Below are 17,622 nucleotides of genomic sequence, written 5' to 3' on the forward strand. Positions count from 1 at the left end.
CTTCTAAATCGAAGAACGTTTCTATGGAAACGACAGGATTTTCTTTTGGGATACGAGTATCTCCTTTCAGATGCACTATTCCTTCTTTACTGCATCTCTCGCTCCCTCACATTGACGAATTGACACAGAAATTGCGTCGCTATGAAATACTATGTGTTATAGGAGTTCTCCTTCTAAATCGAGGAACGTTTCTATGGAAACGACAGGATTATCTTTTGGGATACGAGTATCTCCTTTCTGATGCACTATTCCTTCTTTACTGAAACTCTCGCTCCCTCCCATTGACGAATTAAAACAGAATATGCGTCGCCATGAAATATTATTGGTTATAGGAATTCTCCTTCTAAATCGAGGAACGTCTCTATGGAACGACAGGATTTTCTTTTGGGATACGAGTATCTCCTATCCGATGCACTATTCCTTCTTTACTGCATCTCTCGCTCCTCACATTGACGAATTGACAGGGAAATTGCGTTGCTATGAAATACTATGGGTTATAGGAATTCTCCTTCTAAATCGAGGAACGTTTCTATGGAAACGACAGGATTTTCTTTTGGGATACGAGTATCTCCTTTTCGATGCACTATTCCTCCTTTACTGCATCTCTCGCTCCCTCACATTGACGAATTAACACAGAATTGCGTCGCCATGAAATACCATGGGTTATAAGAATTCGCCTACTAAATCGCGGAACGTTTCAATGGAAACGACAGGATTTTCTTTTGGGATACGAGTATCTCCTTTTCGATGCACTATTCCTTCTTTACTGCATCCCTCGCTGCCTCTTATTACGAATTAACACAGAAAATGAGTCGCTATGAAATACTATGGTTTATAGGAATTCTCCTTCTAAATAGAGGAACGTTTCTATGGAAACGACAGGATTTTCTTTTGGGATACGAGTATCTCCTTTTGGGTGCACTATTCCTTCATTACTGCATCTCTCGCTCCCTCACGTACACGAATTAACACAGAATTGCGTCGCTATGAAATACTATGGGTTATAGGAATTCTCCTACTAAATCGAGGAACGTTTCTATGGAAACGACAGGGTTTTCCTTTTGGGATACGAGTATCTCCTTTCCGATGCACTATTCCTTCTTTACTGCATCTCTCGCTCCCTCTTATTGTCGAATTACACAGAATTTGCGTCGCTATGAAATACTATGGGATATAGGAATTCTCCTTCTAAATCGAGGAACGTTTCTATGGAAACGACTGGATTTTCTTTTGGGATACGAGTATCTCCTTTCCGATGCACTATTCCTTCTTTACTGCATCTCTTGCTCCCTCACATTGACGAATTGACAAAGAAATTGCGTCGCTTTGAAATACTATGGGTTATAGGAATTCTCCTTCTAAATCGAGGAACGTTTCTATGGAAACGACAGGATTTCCTTATGGGATAGGAGTATCTCCTTTCCGATGCACTATTCCTTCTTTACTGCATCTCTCGCTCCCTCACATTGACGAATTGACACAGAAATTGCGTCGCTATGAAATACTATGGGTTATAGGAATTCTCCTTCTAAATCGAGGAACGTTTCTATGGAAACGACAGAATTTTCTTTTGGGATACGAGTATCTCCTTTCCGATGCACTACTCCTTCTTTACTGCATCTCTCGCTCCCTCACAGTGACGAATTTACACAGAAAATGCGCCGCTTTGAAATACTATGCGTTATAGGAATTCTCCTTCTAAATCGAGGAATGTTTCTATGGAATCGACAGGATTTTCTTTTGGGATACGAGTATCTCCTTTCCGATGCACTATTCCTTCTTTACTGCATCTCTCGCTCCCTCACATTGACGAATTGAAAGGGAAATTGCGTCGCTATGAAAGACTATGGGTTATAGGAATTCTAATTCTAAATCGAGGAACGTTTCTATGGAAACGACAGGATTTTCTTTTGGGATACGAGTATCTCCTTTTCGATGCACTATTCCTTCTTTACTGCATCTCTCGCTCCCTCACATTGACGAATTAACACAGAATTGCGTCGCTATGAAATACTATGATTTATAGGAGTTCTCCTACTAAATCGAGGAACGTTCCTATGGAAACGACAGGATTTTCTTTTGGGATACGAGTATCTCCTTTGCGATGCACTATTCCTTCTTTACTGCATCTCTCGCTCCCTCTAATTGACGAATTACACTGAAATTGCGTCGCTATGAAATACCATGGGTTATAGGAATTCTCCTTCTAAATCTAGGAACGTTTCTATGGAAACGACAGGATTTTCTTTTGGGATACGAGTATCTCGTTTTCGATGCACTATTCCTTCTTTACTGCATCTCTCGCTGCCTCTTATTACGAATCAACACAGAAAATGCGTCGCTATGAAATACTATGGTTTATAGGAATTCTCCTTCTAAATCGAGGAACGTTTCTATGGAAACGACAGGATTTTCTTTTGGGATACGAGTATCTCCTTTTCGATGCACTATTCCTTCTTTACTGCATCTCTCGCTCCCTCACATTGACGAATTAACACAGAATTGCGTCGCTATGAAATACCATGGGTTATAGGAATTCTCCTACTAAATCGAGGAACGTTTCTATGGAAACGACAGGATTTTCTTTTGGGATTTGAGTATCTCCTCTCCGATGCACTATTCCTTCTTTACTGCATCTCTCGCTCCCTCTTATTGACGAATTACACTGAAAATGCGTCACTATGAAATACCATGGGTTATAGGAATTCTCGTTCTAATTCGAGGAACGTTTCTATGGAAACGACAGGATTTTCTTTTGGGATACGAGTATCTCCTTTCCGATGCACTATTCCTTCTTTACTGCATCTCTCGCTCCCTCACATTGACGAATTGACACAGAAATTGCGTCGCTATGAAATACTATGGGTTAAAGGAATTCTCCTTCTAAATCGAGAAACGTTTCTATGGAAACGACAGGATTTTCTTTTGGGATACGAGTATCTCCTTTCCGAAGCACTATTCCTTCTTTACTACATCTCTCACTCCCTCACATTGACGAATTGACACAGAAATTGCGTCGCTATGAAATACTATGGGTTATAGGAATTCTCCTTCTAAATCGAAGAACGTTTCTATGGAAACGACAGGATTTTCTTTTGGGATACGAGTATCTCCTTTCCGATGCACTATTCCTTCTTTACTGCATCTCTTGCTCTCACACATTGACGAATTGACACAGAAATTGCGTCGATACAACATACTATGTGTTATAGGAGTTCTCCTTCTAAATCGAGGAACGTTTCTATGGAAACGTAAGGATTATCTTTTGGGATACGAGTATCTCCTTTCCGATGCACTATTCCTTCTTTACTGCAACTCTCGCTCCCTCCCATTGCCGAATTAAAACAGAATTTGCGTCGCCATGAAATATTATGGGTTATAGGAATTCTCCTTCTAAATCGAGGAACGTCTCTATGGAACGACAGGATTTTCTTATGGGATACGAGTATCTCCTATCCGATGCACTACTCCTTCTTTACTGCATCTCTCGCTCCCTCACATTGACGAATTGACAGGGAAATTGCGTTGCTATGAAATACTATGGAATATAGGAATTCTCCTTCTAAATCGAGGAACGTTTCTATGGAAACGACAGGATTTTCTTTTGGGATACGAGTATCTCCTTTTCGATGCACTATTCCTTCCTTACTGCATCTCTCGCTGCCTCTTATTACGAATTAACACAGAAAATGAGTCGCTATGAATTACTATGGGTTATAGGAATTCTCCTACTAAATCGAGGAACGTTTCTATGGAAACGACAGGGTTTTTCTTTTGGGATACGAGTATCTCCTATCCGATGCACTATTCCTTCTTTACAGCATCTCTCGCTCCCTGTTATTGTCGAATTACACTGAAATTGCGTCGCTATGAAATACCATGGGTTATAGGAATTCTCCTTCTAAATCGAGGGACGTTTCTATGTAAACGACAGGATTTTCTTTTGGGATACGAGTATCTCCTTTTCGATGCACTATTCCTTCTTTACTGCATCTCTCGCTCCCTCACGTACACGAATTAACACAGAATTGCGTCGCTATGAAATACTATGGGTTATAGGAATTCTCCTACTAAATCGAGGAACGTTTCTATGGAAACGACAGGGTTTTTCTTTTGGGATACGAGTATCTCCTATCCGATGCACTATTCCTTCTTTACAGCATCTCTCGCTCCCTGTTATTGTCGAATTACACTGAAATTGCGTCGCTATGAAATACCATGGGTTATAGGAATTCTCCTTCTAAATCGAGGGACGTTTCTATGTAAACGACAGGATTTTCTTTTGGGATACGAGTATCTCCTTTTCGATGCACTATTCCTTCTTTACTGCATCTCCCGCTCCCTCCCATTGACGAATTAACACAGAATTGCGTCGCTATGAAATACTATGGGTTATAGGAATTCTCCTTCTAAATCGAGGAACGTTTCTATGGAAACGACAGGATTTCCTTTTTTGATACTAGTATCTCCTTTTCGATGCACTATTCCTTCATTACTGCATCTCTCGCTCCCTCGCATTGACGAATTAACACAGAAATAGCGTCGCTATGAAATACTATGGGTTATAGGAATTCTCCTTCTAAATCGAGGAACGTTTCTATGGAAACGACAGGATTTTCTTTTGGGATACGAGTATCTCCTTTCCGATGCACTATTCCTTCTTTATTGCATCTCTCGCTCACTCACATTGACGAATTGACACAGAAATTGCGTCGCTTTGAAATACTATGAGTTATAGGAATTCTCCTTCTAAATCGAGGAACGTTTCTATGGAAACGACAGGATTTTCTTTTGGGATACGAGTATCTCCTTTCCGATGCACTATTCCTTCTTTACTGCTTCTCTCGCTCCATCACATTGACGAATTGACACAGAAATTGCGTCGCTATGAGATACTGTGGGATATAGGAATTCTCCTTCTAAATCGAGGAACGTTTCTATGGAAACGACAGGATTTTCTTTTGGGATACGAGTATCTCCTTTCCGATGCACTATTTTTTTTTTACTGCATCTCTCGCTCCCTCACATTGACGAATTGACACAGAAATTGCGTCGCTATGAAATACTATGGGTTATAGGAATTCTCCTTCTAAATCGAGGAACCTTTCTATGGAAACGAAAGGATTTTCTTTTGGGATACGAGTATCTCCTTTCCGATGCACTATTCTATCTTTACTGCATCTCTCGCTCCCTCACATTGACGATTTTACACAGAAATTGCGTCGCTATGAAATACTATGGGTTATAGGAATTCTCCATCTAAATCGAGGAACGTTTCGATGGAAACGACAGGATCTTCTTTTGGGATACGAGTATCTCCTTTCCGATGCACTATTCCTTCTTTACTGCAACTCTCGCTCCCTCCCATTGACGAATTAACACAGAAAATGCGTCGCCATGTAATATTATGGGTTATAGGAATTCTCCTTCTAAATCGAGGAACGTTTCTATGGAACGAAAGGATTTTCTTTTGGGATACGAGTATCTCCTTTCCGATGCACTATTCCTTTTTTACTGCATCTCTCGCTCCCTCACATTGACGAATTTACACAGAAATTGCGTCGCTATGAAATACTATGGGTTATAGGAATTCTCCTTCTAAATCGAGGAACCTTTCTATGGAAACGAAAGGATTTTCTTTTGGGATACGAGTATCTCCTTTTCGATGCACTATTCCTTCCTTACTGCATCTCTCGCTGCCTCTTATTACGAATTAACACAGAAAATGAGTCGCTATGAATTACTATGGGTTATAGGAATTCTCCTTCTAATTAGAGGAACGTTTCTTTGGAAACGACAGGATTTTCTTTTGGGATACGAGTATCTCCTTTTCGATGCACTATTCCTTCATTACTGCATCTCTCGCTCCCTCACGTACACGAATTAACACAGAATTGCGTCGCTATGAAATACTATGGGTTATAGGAATTCTCCTACTAAATCGAGGAACGTTTCTATGGAAACGACAGGGTTTTTCTTTTGGGATACGAGTATCTCCTATCCGATGCACTATTCCATCTTTACAGCATCTCTCGCTCCCTGTTATTGTCGAATTACACTGAAATTGCGTCGCTATGAAATACCATGGGTTATAGGAATTCTCCTTCTAAATCGAGGGACGTTTCTATGTAAACGACAGGATTTTCTTTTGGGATACGAGTATCTCCTTTTCGATGCACTATTCCTTCTTTACTGCATCTCCCGCTCCCTCCCATTGACGAATTAACACAGAATTGCGTCGCTATGAAATACTATGGGTTATAGGAATTCTCCTACTAAATCGAGGATGGTTTCTATGGAAACGACAGGATTTTCTTTTTGGATACGAGTATCTCCTTTCCGATGCACTACTCCTTCTTTACTGCATCTCTCGCTCCCTCACATTGAGGAATTGACACAGAAATTGCGTCGCTATGAAATACTATGGGTTATAGGAATTCTCCTTCTAAATCGAGGAACGTTTCTATGGAAACGACAGGATTTCCTTTTTTGATACTAGTATCTCCTTTTCGATGCACTATTCCTTCATTACTGCATCTCTCGCTCCCTCGCATTGACGAATTAACACAGAAATAGCGTCGCTATGAAATACTATGGGTTATAGGAATTCTCCTTCTAAATCGAGGAACGTTTCTATGGAAACGACAGGATTTTCTTTTGGGATACGAGTATCTCCTTTCCGATGCACTATTCCTTCTTTATTGCATCTCTCGCTCACTCACATTGACGAATTGACACAGAAATTGCGTCGCTTTGAAATACTATGAGTTATAGGAATTCTCCTTCTAAATCGAGGAACGTTTCTATGGAAACGACAGGATTTTCTTTTGGGATACGAGTATCTCCTTTCCGATGCACTATTCCTTCTTTACTGCTTCTCTCGCTCCATCACATTGACGAATTGACACAGAAATTGCGTCGCTATGAGATACTGTGGGATATAGGAATTCTCCTTCTAAATCGAGGAACGTTTCTATGGAAACGACAGGATTTTCTTTTGGGATACGAGTATCTCCTTTCCGATGCACTATTTTTTTTTTACTGCATCTCTCGCTCCCTCACATTGACGAATTGACACAGAAATTGCGTCGCTATTAAATACTATGGGTTATAGGAATTCTCCTTCTAAATCGAGGAACCTTTCTATGGAAACGAAAGGATTTTCTTTTGGGATACGAGTATCTCCTTTCCGATGCACTATTCTATCTTTACTGCATCTCTCGCTCCCTCACATTGACGATTTTACACAGAAATTGCGTCGCTATGTAATACTATGGGTTATAGGAATTCTCCATCTAAATCGAGGAACGTTTCGATGGAAACGACAGGATCTTCTTTTGGGATACGAGTATCTCCTTTCCGATGCACTATTCCTTCTTTACTGCAACTCTCGCTCCCTCCCATTGACGAATTAACACAGAAAATGCGTCGCCATGTAATATTATGGGTTATAGGAATTCTCCTTCTAAATCGAGGAACGTTTCTATGGAACGAAAGGATTTTCTTTTGGGATACGAGTATCTCCTTTCCGATGCACTATTCCTTTTTTACTGCATCTCTCGCTCCCTCACATTGACGAATTTACACAGAAATTGCGTCGCTATGAAATACTATGGGTTATAGGAATTCTCCTTCTAAATCGAGGAACCTTTCTATGGAAACGAAAGGATTTTCTTTTGGGATACGAGTATCTCCTTTTCGATGCACTATTCCTTCCTTACTGCATCTCTCGCTGCCTCTTATTACGAATTAACACAGAAAATGAGTCGCTATGAATTACTATGGGTTATAGGAATTCTCCTTCTAATTAGAGGAACGTTTCTTTGGAAACGACAGGATTTTCTTTTGGGATACGAGTATCTCCTTTTCGATGCACTATTCCTTCATTACTGCATCTCTCGCTCCCTCGCATTGACGAATTAACACAGAAATAGCGTCGCTATGAAATACTATGGGTTATAGGAATTCTCCTTCTAAATCGAGGAACGTTTCTATGGAAACGACAGGGTTTTTCTTTTGGGATACGAGTATCTCCTTTCCGATGCACTATTCCTTCTTTACAGCATCTCTCGCTCCCTCTTATTGTCGAATTACACTGAAATTGCGTCGCTATGAAATACTATGGGTTATAGGAATTCTCCTTCTAAATCGAAGAACGTTTCTATGGAAACGACAGGATTTCCTTTTGGGATACTAGTATCTCCTTTTCGATGCACTATTCCTTCTTTACTGCATCTCTCGCTCCCTCGCATTGACGAATTAACACAGAAATAGCGTCGCTATGAAATACTATGGGTTATAGGAATTCTCCTTCTAAATCGAGGAACGTTTCTATGGAAACGACAGGATTTTCTTTTGGGATACGAGTATCTCCTTTCCGATGCACCATTCCTTCTTTATTGCATCTCTCGCTCACTCACATTGACGAATTGACACAGAAATTGCGTCGCTTTGAAATACTATGAGTTATAGGAATTCTCCTTCTAAATCGAGGAACGTTTCTATGGAAACGACAGGATTTTCTTTTGGGATAAGAGTATCTCCTTTCCGATGCACTATTCCTTCTTTACTGCTTCTCTCGCTCCATCACATTGACGAATTGACACAGAAATTGCGTCGCTATGAAATACTATGGGATATAGGAATTCTCCTTCTAAATCGAGGAACGTTTCTATGGAAACGAAAGGATTTTCTTTTGGGATACGAATATCTCCTTTCCGATGCACTATTCCTTCTTTACTGCATCTCTTGCTCCCTCACATTGACGAATTGACAAAGAAATTGCGTCGCTTTGAAATACTATGGGTTATAGGAATTCTCCTTCTAAATCGAGGAACGTTTCTATGGAAACGACAGGATTTTCTTTTGGAATTCGAGTGTCTCCTTTCCGATGCACTATTCCTTTTTTACTGCATCTCTCGCTCCCTCACATTGACGAGTTGTCACAGAAATTGCGTCGCTATGAAATACTATGGGCTATGGGAATTCTCCTTCTAATTCGAGGAACGTTTCTATGGAAACGACAGGATTTTCTTATAGGATACGAGTATCTCCTTTCCGATGCACTATTCCTTCTTTACTGCATCTTTCGCTCCCTCACATTGACGAATTGACACAGAAATTGCGTCGCTATGAAATACTATGGGTTATAGGAATTCTCCTTCTAAATCGAGGAACGTTTCTATGGAAACGACAGAATTTTCTTTTGGGATACGAGTATCTCCTTTCCGATGCACTATTCCTTCTTTACTGCATCTCTCGCTCCCTCACAGTGACGAATTTACACAGAAATTGCGTCGCTATGAAATACTATGGGTTATAGGAATTCTCCTTCTAAATCGAGGAACGTTTCTATGGAAACGACAGGATATTCTTTTGGGATACGAGTATCTCCTTTTCGATGCACTATTCCTTCTTTACTGCATCTCTCGCTCCCTCAAGTTGACGAATTAACACAGATTTGCGTCTCCTTCTAAATCGTGGAACGTTTCTATGGAAACGACAGGATTTTCTTTTGGGATACGAGTATCTCCTTTTCGATGCACTATTCCTTCTTTACTGCATCTCTCGCTCCCTCACATTGACGAAATAACACAGATTTTCGTCGCTATGGAATACTATGGGTTATAGGAATTCTCCTTCTAAATCGAGGAACGTTTCTATGGAAACGACAGGATTTTCTTTTGGGATACGAGTATCTCCTTTTCGATGCACTATTCCTTCTTTACTGCATCTCTCGCTCCCTCGCTTTGACGAATTAACACAGAAATTGCGTCGCTATGAAATACTATGATTTATAGGAATTCTCCTTCTAAATCGAGGAACGTTTCTATGGAAACGCCAGGATTTTCTTTTGGGATACGAGTACCTCCTTTTCGATACACTATTCCTACTTTACTGCATCTCTCGCTCCCTCACATTGACGAATTAACACAGAATTGCGTCGCTATGAAGTCTTATGGGTTATAGGAATTCTCCTACTAAATCGAGGAACGTTTCTATGGAAACGACAGGATTTTCTTTTTTGGATACGAGTATCTCCTTTCCGATGCACTAGTCCTTCTTTACTGCATCTCTCGCTCCCTCGCATTGACGAATTAACACAGAAATTGCGTCGCTATGAAATACTATGGTTTATAGGAATTCTCCTTCTAAGTCGAGGAACGTTTCTATGGAAACGACAGATTTTCTTTTGGGATACGAGTATCTCCTTTTCGATGCACTATTCCTTCTTTACTGCATCTCTCGCTCCCTCACATTGACGAATTAACACAGAATTGCGTCGCTATGAAATACTATGGGTTATAGGAATTCTCCTACTAAATCTAGGAACTTTTCTATGGAAACGACAGGATTTTCTTTTGGGATACGAGTATCTCCTTTCCGATGCACTATTCCTTCTTTACTGCATTTCTCGCTCCCTCGCATTGACGAATTAACACAGAAATTGCGTCGCTATGAAATACTATGGGTTATAGGAATTCTCCTTCTAAATCGAGGAACGTTTCTATGGAAACGAAAGGATTTGCTTTTGGGACACGAGTATCTCCTTTCCGATGCACTATTCCTTCTTTACTGCATCTCTCGCTCCCTCGCTTTGACGAATTAACAAAGAAATTGCGTCGCTATGAAATACTATGGTTTATAGGAATTCTCCTTCTAAATCGAGGAACGTTTCTATGGAAACGACAGGATATTCTTTTGGGATTCGAGTGTCTCCTTTTCGATGCACTATTCCTTCTTTACTGCATCTCTCGCTCCCTCTCATTGACGAACTAACACAGAAATTGCGTCGCTATGAAATACTATGGTTTATTGGAATTCTCCTTCTAAATCGAGGAACGTTTCTGTGGAAACGACAGGATTTTCTTTTCGGATACGAGTATCTCCTTTTCGATGCACTATTCCTTCTTTACTGCATCTCTCGCTCCCTCGCATTGACGAATTAACACAGAAATTGCGTCGGTATGAAATACTATGGTTTATAGGAATTTTCCTTCTAAATCGAGGAACGTTTCTATGAAAACGACAGGATTTTCTTTTGGGATACGAGTATCTCCTTTTCGATGCACTATTCCTTCTTTACTGCATCGCTCGCTCCCTCACATTGACGAATTAACACAGAATTGCGTCGCTATGAAATACTATGGGTTATAGGAACTCTCCTTCTAAATCGAGGAACGTTTCTATGGAAACGACAGGATTTTCTTTTGGGATACGAGTATCTCCTTTCCGATGCACTATTCCATCTTTACTGCATCTCTCGCTCCCTCGCATTGACGAATTAACACAGAAATGCGTCGCTATGAAATAGTATGGGTTATAGGAATTCTCCTTCTAAATCGAGGAACGTTTCTATGGAAACGACAGGATTTTCTTTTGGGATACGAGTATCTCCTTTCCGATGCACTATTCCTTCTTTTCTGCGTCTCTCGCTCCCTCGCATTGACGAATTATCACAGAAATTGCGTCGCTATGAAATACTATGGGTTATAGGATTTCTCCTTCTAAATCGAGGTACGTTTCTATGGAAACGACAGGATTTTCTTTTGGGATACGAGTATCTCCTTTCCGATGCACTATTCCTTCTTTACTGCAACTCTCGCTGCCTCTTATTACGAATTAACACAGGAATTGCGTCGCTATGAAATACTATGATTTATAGGAATTCTCCTTCTAAATCGAGGAACGTTTCTATGGAAACGCCAGGATTTTCTTTTGGGATATGAGTATCTCCTTTTCGATGCACTATTCCTTCTTTACTGCATCTCTCGCTCCCTCGCATTGACGAATTAACACAGAAATTGCGTCGCTATGAAATAGTATGGGTTATAGGAATTCTCCTTCTAAATCAAGGAACGTTTCTATGGAAACGACAGGATTTTCTTTTGGGACACGAGTATCTCCTTTCCGATGCACTATTCCATCTTTACTGCAACTCTCACTGCCTCTTATTACGAATTAACACAGAAAATGCGTCGCCATGAAATACTATGGTTTATAGGAATTCTCCTTCTAAATCGAGGAACGTTTCTATGGAACCGACAGGATTTTCTTTTGGGATACGAGTATCTCCTTTCCGATGCACTATTCCTTCTTTACTGCATCTCTCGCTCCCTCGCATTGACGAATTAACACAGAAATTGCGTCGCTATGAAATACTATGGGTTATAGGAATTCTCCTTCTAAATCGAGGAACGTTTCTATGGAAACGACAGGATTTTCTTTTGGGACACGAGTATCTCCTTTTCGATGCACTATTCCTTCTTTACTGCATCTCTCGCTCCCTCGCTTTGACGAATTAACAAAGAAATTGCGTCGCTATGAAACACCACGGGTTATAGGAATTCTCGTTCTAAATCGAGGAACGATTCTATGGAAACGACAGGATTTTCTTTTGGGATTCGAGTGTCTCCTTTTCGATGCACTATTCCTTCTTTACTGCATCTCTCGCTCCCTCTCATTGACGAACTAACACAGAAATTGCGTCGCTATGAAATACTATGGTTTATGGGAATTCTCCTTCTAAATCGAGGAACGTTTCTATGGAAACGACAGGATTTTCTTTTCGGATACGACTATCTCCTTATCGATGCACTATTCCTTCTTTACTGCATCTCTCGCTCCCTCGCATTGACGAATTAACACAGAAATTGCGTCGCTATGAAATACTATGGTTTATAGGAATTCTCCTTCTAAATCGAGGAACGTTTCTATGGAAACGACAGGATTTTCTTTTGGGATACGAGTATCTCCTTTTCGATGCACTATTCCTTCTTTACTGCATCTCTCGCTCCCTCACATTGACGAATTAACACAGAATTGCGTCGCTATGAAATACTATGGGTTATAGGAATTCTCCTACTAAATCGAGGAACGTTTCTATGGAAACGACAGGATTTTCTTTTTGGATACGAGTATCTCCTTTCCGATGCACTATTCTTTCTTTACTGCGTCTCTCGCTCCCTCGCATTGACGAATTATCACAGAAATTGCGTCGCTATGAAATACTATGGGTTATAGGATTTCTCCTTCTAAATCGAGGTACGTTTCTATGGAAACGACAGGATTTTCTTTTGGGATACGAGTATCTCCTTTCCGATGCACTATTCCTTCTTTACTGCAACTCTCGCTGCCTCTTATTACGAATTAACACAGGAATTGCGTCGCTATGAAATACTATGATTTATAGGAATTCTCCTTCTAAATCGAGGAACGTTTCTATGGAAACGCCAGGATTTTCTTTTGGGATACGAGTATCTCCTTTTCGATGCACTATTCCTTCTTTACTGCATCTCTCGCTCCCTCGCATTGACGAATTAACACAGAAATTGCGTCGCTATGAAATAGTATGGGTTATAGGAATTCTCCTTCTAAATCAAGGAACGTTTCTATGGAAACGACAGGATTTTCTTTTGGGACACGAGTATCTCCTTTCCGATGCACTATTCCATCTTTACTGCAACTCTCACTGCCTCTTATTACGAATTAACACAGAAAATGCGTCGCTATGAAATACTATGGTTTATAGGAATTCTCCTTCTAAATCGAGGAACGTTTCTATGGAACCGACAGGATTTTCTTTTGGGATACGAGTATCTCCTTTCCGATGCACTATTCCTTCTTTACTGCATCTCTCGCTCCCTCGCATTGACGAATTAACACAGAAATTGCGTCGCTATGAAATACTATGGGTTATAGGAATTCTCCTTCTAAATCGAGGAACGTTTCTATGGAAACGACAGGATTTTCTTTTGGGACACGAGTATCTCCTTTTCGATGCACTATTCCTTCTTTACTGCATCTCTCGCTCCCTCGCTTTGACGAATTAACAAAGAAATTGCGTCGCTATGAAACACCACGGGTTATAGGAATTCTCGTTCTAAATCGAGGAACGTTTCTATGGAAACGACAGGATTTTCTTTTGGGATTCGAGTGTCTCCTTTTCGATGCACTATTCCTTCTTTACTGCATCTCTCGCTCCCTCTCATTGACGAACTAACACAGAAATTGCGTCGCTATGAAATACTATGGTTTATAGGAATTCTCCTTCTAAATCGAGGAACGTTTCTATGGAAACGACAGGATTTTCTTTTCGGATACGACTATCTCCTTATCGATGCACTATTCCTTCTTTACTGCATCTCTCGCTCCCTCGCATTGACGAATTAACACAGAAATTGCGTCGCTATGAAATACTATGGTTTATAGGAATTCTCCTTCTAAATCGAGGAACGTTTCTATGGAAACGACAGGATTTTCTTTTGGGATACGAGTATCTCCTTTTCGATGCACTATTCCTTCTTTACTGCATCTCTCGCTCCCTCACATTGACGAATTAACACAGAATTGCGTCGCTATGAAATACTATGGGTTATAGGAATTCTCCTACTAAATCGAGGAACGTTTCTATGGAAACGACAGGATTTTCTTTTTGGATACGAGTATCTCCTTTCCGATGCACTATTCTTTCTTTACTGCATCTCTCGCTCCCTCGCATTGACGAATTAACACAGAAATTGCGTCGCTATGAAATACTATGGGTTATAGGAATTCTCCTTCTAAATCGAGGAACGTTTCTGTGGAAACGACAGGATTTTCTTTTGGGATACGAGTATCTCCTTTTCGATGCACTATTCCTTCTTTACTGCATCTCTCGCTCCCTCACATTGACGAATTAACACAGAATTGCGTCGCTATGAAATACTATGGGTTATAGGAATTCTCCTTCTAAATCGAGGAACGTTTCAATGGAAACGACAGGATTTTCTTTTGGGATACGAGTATCTCCTTTCCGATGCACTATTCCATCTTTACTGCATCTCTCGCTCCCTCGCATTGACGAATTAACACAGAAATTACGTCGCTATGAAATAGTATGGGTTATAGGAATTCTCCTTCTAAATCGAGGAACGTTTCTATGGAAACGACAGGATTTTCTTTTGGGATACGAGTATCTCCTTTCCGATTCACTATTCCTTTATTACTGCGTCTCTCGCTCCCTCGCATTGACGAATTATCACAGAAATTGCGTCGCTATGAAATACTATGGGTTATAGGATTTCTCCTTCTAAATCGAGGTACGTTTCTATGGAAACGACAGGATTTTCTTTTGGGATACGAGTATCTCCTTTCCGATGCACTATTCCTTCTTTACTGCAACTCTCGCTGCCTCTTATTACGAATTAACACAGAAATTGCGTCGCTATGAAATACTATGATTCATTGAATTCTCCTTCTAAATCGAGGAACGTTTCTATGGAAACGCCAGGATTTTCTTTTGGGATACGATTATCTCCTTTTCGATGCACTATTCCTTCTTTACTGCATCTCTCGCTCCCTCGCATTGACGAATTAACACAGAAATTGCGTCGCTATGAAATAGTATGGGTTATAAGAATTCTCCTTCTAAATCGAGGAACGTTTCTATGGAAACGACAGGATTTTCTTTTGGGACACGAGTATCTCCTTTCCGATGCACTATTCCATCTTTACTGCAACTCTCACTGCCTCTTATTACGAATTAACACAGAAAATGCGTCGCTATGAAATACTATGGTTTATAGGAATTCTCCTTCTAAATCGAGGAACGTTTCTATGGAAACGACAGTATTTTCTTTTGGGATACGAGTATCTCCTTTTCGATGCACTATTCCTTCTTTACTGCATCTCTCGCTCCCTCACATTGACGAATTAACACAGAATTGCGTCGCTATGTAATACTATGGGTTATAGGAATTCTCCCACTAAATCGAGGAACGTTTCTGTGGAAACGACAGGATTTTCTTTTGGGATACGAGTATCTCCTTTCCGATGCACTATTCCTTCTTTACTGCATCTCTCGCTCCCTCGCATTGACGAATTAACACAGAAATTGCGTCGCTATGAAATACTATGGGTTATAGGAATTCTCCTTCTAAATGGAGGAACGTTTCTATGGAAACGACAGGATTTTCTTTTGGGATACGAGTATCTCCTTTTCGATGCACTATTCCTTCTTTACTGCATCTCTCGCTCCCTCACATTGACGAATTAACACAGAATTGCGTCGCTATGTAATACTATGGGTTATAGGAATTCTCCCACTAAATCGAGGAACGTTTCTGTGGAAACGACAGGATTTTCTTTTGGGATACGAGTATCTCCTTTCCGATGCACTATTCCTTCCTTACTGCATCTCTCGCTCCCTCGCATTGACGAATTAACACAGAAATTGCGTCGCTATGAAATAGTATGGGTTATAGGAATTCTCCTTCTAAATCGAGGAACGTTTCTATGGAAACGACAGGATTTTCTTTTGGGACACGAGTAACTCCTTTCCGATGCACTATTCCATCTTTACTGCAACTCTCACTGCCTCTTATTACGAATTAACACAGAAAATGCGTCGCTATGAAATACTATGGTTTATAGGAATTCTCCTTCTAAATAGAGGAACGTTTCTATGGAAACGACCGGATTTTCTTTTGGGATACGAGTATCTCCTTTCCGATGCACTATTCCTTCTTTACTGCATCTCTCGCTCCCTCGCATTGACGAATTAACACAGAAATTGCGTCGCTATGAAATACTATGGGTTATAGGAATTCTCCTTCTAAATCGAGGAACGTTTCTATGGAAACGACAGGATCTGCTTTTGGGGCACGAGTATCTCCTTTCCGATGCACTATTCCTTCTTTACTGCATCTCTCGCTCCCTCACAGTGACGAATTTACACAGAAATTGCGTCGCTATGAAATACTATGGGTTATAGGAATTCTCCTTCTAAATCGAGGAACGTTTCTATGGAAACGACAGGATATTCTTTTGGGATACGAGTATCTCCTTTTCGATGCACTATTCCTTCTTTACTGCATCTCTCGCTCCCTCAAGTTGACGAATTAACACAGATTTGCGTCTCCTTCTAAATCGTGGAACGTTTCTATGGAAACGACAGGATTTTCTTTTGGGATACGAGTATCTCCTTTTCGATGCACTATTCCTTCTTTACTGCATCTCTCGCTCCCTCACATTGACGAAATAACACAGATTTTCGTCGCTATGGAATACTATGGGTTATAGGAATTCTCCTTCTAAATCGAGGAACGTTTCTATGGAAACGACAGGATTTTCTTTTGGGATACGAGTATCTCCTTTTCGATGCACTATTCCTTCTTTACTGCATCTCTCGCTCCCTCGCTTTGACGAATTAACACAGAAATTGCGGCGCTATGAAATACTATGATTTATAGGAATTCTCCTTCTAAATCGAGGAACGCTTCTATGGAAACGACAGGATTTTCTTTTGGGATACGAGTATCTCCTTTTCGATACACTATTCCTACTTTACTGCATCTCTCGCTCCCTCACATTGACGAATTAACACAGAATTGCGTCGCTATGAAGTCTTATGGGTTATAGGAATTCTCCTACTAAATCGAGGAACGTTTCTATGGAAACGACAGGATTTTCTTTTTTGGATACGAGTATCTCCTTTCCGATGCACTAGTCCTTCTTTACTGCATCTCTCGCTCCCTCGCATTGACGAATTAACACAGAAATTGCGTCGCTATGAAATACTATGGTTTATAGGAATTCTCCTTCTAAGTCGAGGAACGTTTCTATGGAAACGACAGATTTTCT

Source organism: Schistocerca cancellata, unplaced genomic scaffold (assembly GCF_023864275.1).
Source record: "Schistocerca cancellata isolate TAMUIC-IGC-003103 unplaced genomic scaffold, iqSchCanc2.1 HiC_scaffold_1147, whole genome shotgun sequence".
NCBI classification, from domain to species: Eukaryota; Metazoa; Arthropoda; class Insecta; order Orthoptera; family Acrididae; genus Schistocerca; species Schistocerca cancellata.